The sequence below is a fragment of the Austrofundulus limnaeus genome, unplaced genomic scaffold, assembly GCF_001266775.1.
Source record: "Austrofundulus limnaeus strain Quisiro unplaced genomic scaffold, Austrofundulus_limnaeus-1.0 Scaffold145, whole genome shotgun sequence".
NCBI classification, from domain to species: domain Eukaryota; kingdom Metazoa; phylum Chordata; class Actinopteri; order Cyprinodontiformes; family Rivulidae; genus Austrofundulus; species Austrofundulus limnaeus.
In genome coordinates, this window is record NW_013952547.1 from 905,323 (window position 1) to 913,372 (window position 8,050).

Sequence of the window (8,050 nt, forward strand, 5' to 3'; positions counted from 1 at the left end):
GTCCAGGTTTTTAGAAGGACCCAGCCCCTGAATTTGGACACAGCCTATATTTCCATGTTCCCAATAATTTTTTGAGCCCAATGTTCTATTTTAAACTATAAATAGACATTAGATAAATTATATTTAAATGTTCACAAGACCTTTACTAATTACCATTATACAGCACACCTTTTAGCCCCTCCTACAAGTCAATCTGACCAATCACGGCTTAACCTAACAATGCCCACACCCAAGAAACTCCCACTTAGTGGCTGCAGCCTAACAGATCATGCAAGTCCTCCACGTAAACAAARAGTTTGGTCATTTTGAAGTGACAAACAAGTGTCCCATCTGGTTGGAATTCCATCATTTTTTTGCTTCATTAAAAGGATAATGCAAAACATATTTGGTGTAAAGGTTAATAAAATAGCATTTGCATAAAATGCTGGGAAATTTTGAAGGTTGCAGCTGTTTTAAGACAGCAAACATTTCTATGGGAAGTGGGTTTACAGTATAATGAGATAAAATGGTTACGTCCAATGGACCCAGTCCCAAAACAAAGTACTTCTGTTTTAAAACAACTTCAAGCTTCAAATTTTCATTACACTTTATGCAAAGGCTAATATTTCAACCTTTTTACTGCCATCAATTTTGTACTTCATGGTAATTTCAYCAAAAATATTATAAAATTCTTGTCAAATGGGAACCCTGTCTGCAGCAGAAGTGCCGCTATTTATGCTTAAAACTAACCCTAAAATTCTGACCATGTAACGTAAAACTGATGCCAGTCTAAAGAATGATATGATAGAATTTGAACGAACCACTAGGAAAGATTTGAGTTGCTTTAAAACAAGAACAATCCACTCCTTGTCRATTTTCTGATTGGTCCAAAAATCTATTTTTCCCTAATGCATGATGTTCAAAAAGCTTTCTGCAACTGATAAGCTAATAAACAGTTTTTAGCTTTTATACAGAAAMCTTTTTTTCAAAATAGTGAACAATTCTTTTAACAATCATCCTGCATCTTATTATTCAATAGATCTTTTTGCAGAAATCCAAGTGAAGAGACTGACAGCTGCCTGATGTGTTAATTTATCATTTCACGTGCGCAAACAAGGGAAAACGTGTGTATTGTCACAGTAACAGTGGCGGCCATTCATCATTATTTCTAAAAAGGTCAAAGTTCATGAAAGGCCTTTGTCCATTTCTGGTGCTGCCTAATAAGACATTTCACCTACATGAGGCTCATTAGCAGTGAGTTGTATACCTTAGTCAACAGGGGAAGAAGCAGGAAATAAAACAAGATTTCATTTCTGTCTTACAAAGATCCATTTTRATGTCTATTTATATTTACTATGGATTTCCAGTGAAAAAGAGATTTGAAAAGAGGTTTGGCTTTAATAATCTGAATGCTTCAAGCAACCATAAAAKAACCCTCAAACTTTGTTCAAAAATAGACAGCATGAAACGGTGCTTCTGAAAATAAAAACTGCCGCCTTGCTTTCCTGAGTTTATACTCCTAATCACAGGGTTGGAGTTTTCTCCAATAAAACATGATGTTCATCTTTAAAAGTTATTTGCTCATGTAAAATAAAGTTCAACAAGCTTTAGGGTCAGGCCGATTTCTGACTGAGAAGTTTGTATAGAAAAAGGAGCGTGCTGATATGAGTGTTTTAGGCAGTGTTTTAAGCTGATGAGGTTAACTGTGAGTTAATTTTATAAACTTATACAAATGTCCTTGTTGACTTAAAGAATTAAGACACTTAACAATGCAGTTACATATTTAACCCTTAAAGTTGGATTTTAAAACACAGAACCAAACTAAATCCACACCAGGCTTTAATATTRACAGAGAAGCAGTCTGATGGTTCACGTTAGGGAACTTCTCTGCTCCCCAACTGGAGAGAAATGTGTGCAGACCCTCACTGCATGAAATGAGGGGAAAGTCCAACAGAAAATAACAAAAAAGTAAATCCATTTGATCAATAAGTCGGGGTGATGCTGGACTTGTGGCGAGCAGAGAGTTGATTATCTGCGAGCTTGAAGATAATCTTTAAATTCATCCTCTGCAGTAAATCTTTGTCACTCGGACAGAAAACTGAGCAGGTCAGACTCCAGATCTGATCTGCACTCACATCTGAGCCCCCACCTCAACTTCCTCCTCCCCACCCTGCAGGCAATTGTCTAAATTCTGTGGTCGTTCTCTGTTTTGTCCCTCCAGCATTGGCAGCGGGGAGGTTCAGTTTCAGATCYCAGTCACGACAGAGACATCAAAGCTGGGATTTGAACTATCAGAGGAAGAGATAACATAAACAAACCCAAAAATGTAAACAGGAAAAAAACTGTCTGAACTGAAGGTATTTATGTGTCTTAAGTGTGTCTGCAAGCTGCATCACAAGAGGAACAGCAGTCCTGCACCTGCCTGCGTTGCCTGAACACACACACATTTGTTATTCTATCCTCATGGGGACTTTGCATTGACTTTCATTCAATTACTGCTCATTTCAACAGCCTAACCTTGACTCCTTACTTTAAACCTCACCTCACAGGTACACATACCTGACCCAGACCAAAACCCAATTCGGAACCATAGTATTTTTTTGGCCCAAATTAAATTTATTCGGGGATAACAAATAAAATAAAATACTTTAGTTGACAAAAACATGAGGCCGACACAGATTATTATCATTTTTGTACCTTTTAAATTGCTAATTTTTAGGTGATGAAATAAAGGAGCATATCAGAAAGTGCAATCATATAAAAAAAACAATCTTATGCCAAAGTTTCYTTTGTGTTTTAGATTTCCGAATAAAATAGGGTTGAAATTAATATCAAAAAACATTTGGCAAAAAACTAAAAAATATACAAGGAATAAGCTTCCAAGCTTTTTCTCTTGGCAAATCAGGACTTCCAGCTTGAAGGACTCMTTATTTTAGCGTAACTTCGACACATTTTTTCTTGGCACTCTTCTTGGAAGATGAAAATAGAAAAAGACAGAGTGGAGCAGATCCAAGGCAGAATGAATGGTTCTTGGATTAAAGGATTATTAAAAACAAAATGGAAATAGGTAATAAGTGGATAAACTCATCTGTGAGAAAAAGCTTTTTCTTGAAGCAATAAAAAGTTGTAATGTTGAGGTTATAGGACGGCTCACACCGTTTTATATATTTTTAAATCACGAAACAGATGCTGAAAACTTATGAGTTTCATTATTTTGACTTTATTTTCAATTACAATGTGCCATTACCAACTCATTTCAGATGAGCCTAGGGACAGAGTTCATTAAAAATTCAGAATTAACCAGGAGAACAGGTTGGTGAGCAAACCGAAAAATAAGATTATTAGCAATTTTATATCGAAGGAAAATTAAATTTTAGCAAATGTGAGATGATTGGAGGAAAGTTTTTTTCTTGCCAGCTGCAAAAAAGACAAAACAACCATTTAGCAGATGCTAAGCTAAGGTTTACTCAGCTACCTTTAGAGTTATCTTCAACTCAAGCAAGGTCCTTGTTTTGACATTAACTATAAGAGTCAATCAACATCAGTTCTCCTGTGACATTATTCCCATCACTTCTTATTTATCCAGAAAATTATTCTTAGTTTCTTACAAATGAATGTATCCAACACTTTCACCTGCAATTCATTTTTAATTTAAAACCTTTGAAACTTGAAACAATTTTGTTTGCAGTTCAAAATTAAACTGTCCAATTGAAGTTTGCCCTTAAAGTACGGTGTTTATGGTGAAGAGTAAAATAACGTAAATGTGTATCCTGCAACACAGTTGAACTATTTTCATTATTTAAGAGCAAACTGAATTAAACTGAAACAAGATTAAATGGTTCAGAACCTTTTGAATCAAAATCAAATCGATTTCTTTGTGTCTTTCTCTGTCTCCAAAAAATAACGGCAGTAACCCACACGCCTCTTTCAGCATTTATGAAAATTACACAAAGAACAAAAAAATCAACTTACAGACATAAGCTGAAGATCAGCACAATGCCCTGAGGCGTCGCCAGCTGAAAGAAGGCGTCAGAAAACCAARGACTCAACGCCCCTCAGAGTCAACCTTCTCTGTTAGCAAAATATCTCATAAACCAACAGGGATTTGTTTATTTTTTTTCCCTTAGATGTTTTTTGCTGGTGGAAACAAATTATTGAGCAACGTGAAGCCCCTCAAACATCTAAAAGATGTCAAACCCGTGAAGCAGGAAGGTTAGATTCCCACGCCAGAGTCAACGGTAATTACTCTTAATCCCTCTAATAGAGTCACGCTGCACCAATTAGAGACAACGGAGACACAGTGCAGACATCCAGAGCTCGTTACTCACACAAACAACACAATCCTCACGGGACGATGAGATTAATGACACTTCTCTTACAGTGCATCCACACCGTTAATATGTTGGAGGAGAACACAGGCGAGAGGCATGTTTTCAGTCCGAGCGGCGGAGGAGGTGAGGAAGAGGATGGAGCTGGGAAGAAATCAGACGAAGTGGGGAAGGAACCAAAAGAAGGAGCTGAAGCATAAAAGATAAAAAGTGAACCTTTATTTTTAAAAAAGTCAGGATTGCATGATTTCCTTTCTTTATAAAGAGTTGGTATTGTGGTGATAATTTTGTGTTCTTGCCGTCAGGAGTGCTTGTGGCCTTTTTGGTGCGAAGCAGCCTTTAAAGGGAGGCATGCTGTTGTAAAAAAAAAACAGGGCAAATACAACATCCAGGTTTTCTTTAAAGAAAAAAAGCCACATCACTCCTTTCTCCCTCACTGAAAGTCTTTCACAGATGATGTTAGCTCCTTTCAGAGACTCTGACAGGCTATAATTCTATTTCAAGACAAAAAAAAAGCCTCAAAGTGCTACATAACACTCAGCAAGACTCAAACTTATTCTTTTCCTTATTTCAAATAGAATTTCTCTCTGGATTAGAAGGATCCTGTGTTGCTCCTGGGTCATAAAATGCACTGATTGTCCTCGGGACCTCTCGTGGGGGTCGTTGACTTCTTATGGCCTCTGCGTGCTCAGACTGGGTTAAACTGGCTAACTATAAAAGAACAAGCAGAGATGATGGAGGAATTAGAACTACAGTGTTGCTCCTGCTTCCCATTAAAGCTCTTTGCTCCTGTGGTAAAAAAAAAAAAAAAACAGACAGCTGACTAAAGGACTCCTAAATCAAATCTGTAGTTTTGGCCAGTTTTACTGGCTTTATTGCTGTTTTATTCATGTCCTTTGTTAATAAAACTGTGACTTATACGATGGTTGTTTTACTTTTTGTCCCTTTAGAAATCACCAAGATGTATTTTATCTTGAAAACTTGAAGAATCTCTTGGTATAAATATTCTCTTTAATTTCTTTTTGCCTTTTAAAAGTTTATAAATAAAGAAAAATGTGAGACATTAAACATTTTCATCAAGAACGAAGCAGATAAAAAGAAAACAGAGTGAGTCAAAAGTTGCAGGATGCACTTTTCTATTATAAAGAAAAGGGGAAATGGGCCTATCTTTTAGGCTGTCCAGTATATGGCTGCCATCTTGGATCAAGGGCAAGTTTTTCCCAAAACAGGCCCCCTCACCCATTACTTGCTGGGGCATTCAGATGCATAGATACTGAATGGATTCTTGGTTTTTGAATATTTTCTGTTTTTTATCATCATTCAGGCACAGAAGATTTATTCAGGAGACCAAATTGTGCAGAGTTATGGGGCAACAACTACAAAACTTCAATAAAGTCAATAATAACATTACAAAACAATCAATAAGAATAATCAATAAGGTTGGTTATTTGGATCATACACATGCACTATTTATGAAATCTAAACTTTTAAAATTCACTGACATAGTGAATTTACAAACGGCTATTATTTTCTTTAAAGCCAAAAATAATTCCTTACCAAGAAACATTCAAAAGCTTTTTTTTAAAGGAAGGACTTTATGATTTAAGGGAAAATGTGAATTCAAAATTTTAAAATATAGAACCACAAGAAAAAGCTTTTGTATATCAGTACATGGGGCGAAGCTGTGGAATGGTTTATGTATGGAAATCAAGCAATGTCCAAATATAAAACAGTTTAAAATGTCTTTTAAGAAGATGGTCATCACTGCATATCATTATGAGAAATAAATATGGTAATTGCTGCTATCATTAATGTTTTGTTTGAAGAAATTGTCAGTGTACTATGATTTATTAAAAAATCGTTAATGTATTAAAAATTATGGATGCAAAAAAATGAACGTTTTGTTTAAGTTAAAGATATGGATGTAGAAAATATTTTAAAAAGAAAGAATGTTCCAACCAAGTTAATATAAGTTGTAATTATGGAGTATTTTTTTTAGATGTAAGAGGGGTGGGTGTAAAAAATAAGTTTCTACTTCTACCCACTCCTCTGAACGTATAAATATAATTCATTATTGTTGTTCTTGTTTTTGGTTTTAAATTTATTTTTTCTTTTGTACATAACTTTGTTTATTCTTTTAAATTCATTACGTTCAATAAATAAAGTCTAATCTAATCTAATCTAATATTTCCAGGCTGCTACTGTTTCATGTTTGATGATGGCTAAAGGAAAAACTTAACACAAAGTCATGTTTAAACAAACAGAATCTGCTAAAATAGAACRGCATCCTTGTTTACCTGATGTCTTCAGATCAGGATTTGGATTGTTTACAGTGGTTGAGTCCAGCTCTGTCAGTATGAATGTATGTTGGCTCTGTTGTTGAATATGTGCTGACAGACTGAGGCTCTGGGGAGCAATGACCCCCCCCCCCCCCCACCCCCCCGTTCCTGTTGCTCCATTCAGAGTGATCGCAGCTCACAGATACAACTCAGAAATGRTACGCTCACCCGCCTTTCTTTTATACTGTCTGGTTTTATTTCCCTCCTTTGTCGTTCTCATTTGTCTCCTCACAAGAGATGACTCGCATCGCACAAGTGTCTCATGCCTGAGAAGCTTTGCTTCGAGCATTAAATTACCTCAGTGTGACAGAAAGAAAAAAGAGCGCCATCGGACAGGTTTACATAACTTATATCTTTTCACTAGAATAGAGATAAGTTACATGTGTTTCCATCAGCTATACTCATTTTTCTACACAATATAAATATCTTGTCACAAAAGAATCATAATAAGTTTGACTCCCATATTTAATTCTCGACTCTACAGTTTTTCGAAAGCCCTGTTTTCACATGATGAAGACCCTTTAACACTCTKCACAACCTGCAAGAACGTGGCTCAGTTACAGCAGATTTAGTAAATCGCCTTACGTGTGAAAGTAATCATGATGCTACTACACTCTTGGTACTCACCAAATAGGATTTCCTATGTTATTTTCCACTTCCTCGATTCCAACGCCTACATCCTCATCACGCTCTCTACTCCTGCCCTGGTAACACTCAACAGTCTTGGGCACAAATTTCAAAAGAAACACTTCAGAACCTTGTGGAAAGCCTTTATGGAGAAGTGTWACWGTTAGGTCCATAACTARTTGGATTTAGATAACYTTTTCCTAATTTTGGCTGTGTACATTACCACAATGAAATTAGAACAAAACAATTCAGATGKAGTTCAGACTCTCAGCTTTCATTCAGTGGGTTGYACAAAATGATTGCTTAGAAATGTGAGGAACTAAAGCATCTTTTAAACACAATCCTTTCATTGCAGGGGCTCAAAAGTAATTGGACAAATGAAATAATTGTAAATAAAATGTTTATTTCTAATAATTAATTGAAAAACATTTGTGGGCAGTGGCTGAAGTCTTAAACTCCTGGACTCATCAGACATCTGCTGTGTTTTACAGATGATGTGGTGCTTTGGATCATGACCTGTACCACATCTTCACCAGACTTTTCTCTTTCCATCATTCTGGCAGAGGTTGATCTTGGTTTCATCTGTCCAAAGAACGTTCTTCCAGATGTGCTGTGCTTTTTAGATGTTTTTTTTTTTGTTAGCAAAGTTCAATCTAGGCTTTGTATTGTTGAGGCTTATGAGTGAACCCTCTGCAATTACTTTCATGCAGTCTTGTCTTTATGGTAGATTTGGATTTTAACATGCCTGCATCATGAAGGGGTTTCTCTTCACCCTGG

The 8,050-nt window shown here is 36.1% G+C and overlaps 1 long non-coding RNA gene across 1 annotated transcript in view; it reads left to right on the forward strand.

Moving 5' to 3' along the window:
• LOC106523133 (uncharacterized) overlaps positions 1-5,092 on the forward strand; it is a 7,213-nt gene extending 2,121 nt beyond the window's left edge. The window contains exon 2 of the long non-coding RNA XR_001310861.1: positions 4,361-5,092. This is a non-coding gene — a long non-coding RNA (uncharacterized LOC106523133). The remainder of the gene's footprint in view (positions 1-4,360) is intronic.
• The last annotated feature ends 2,958 nt before the right edge of the window (positions 5,093-8,050 follow it).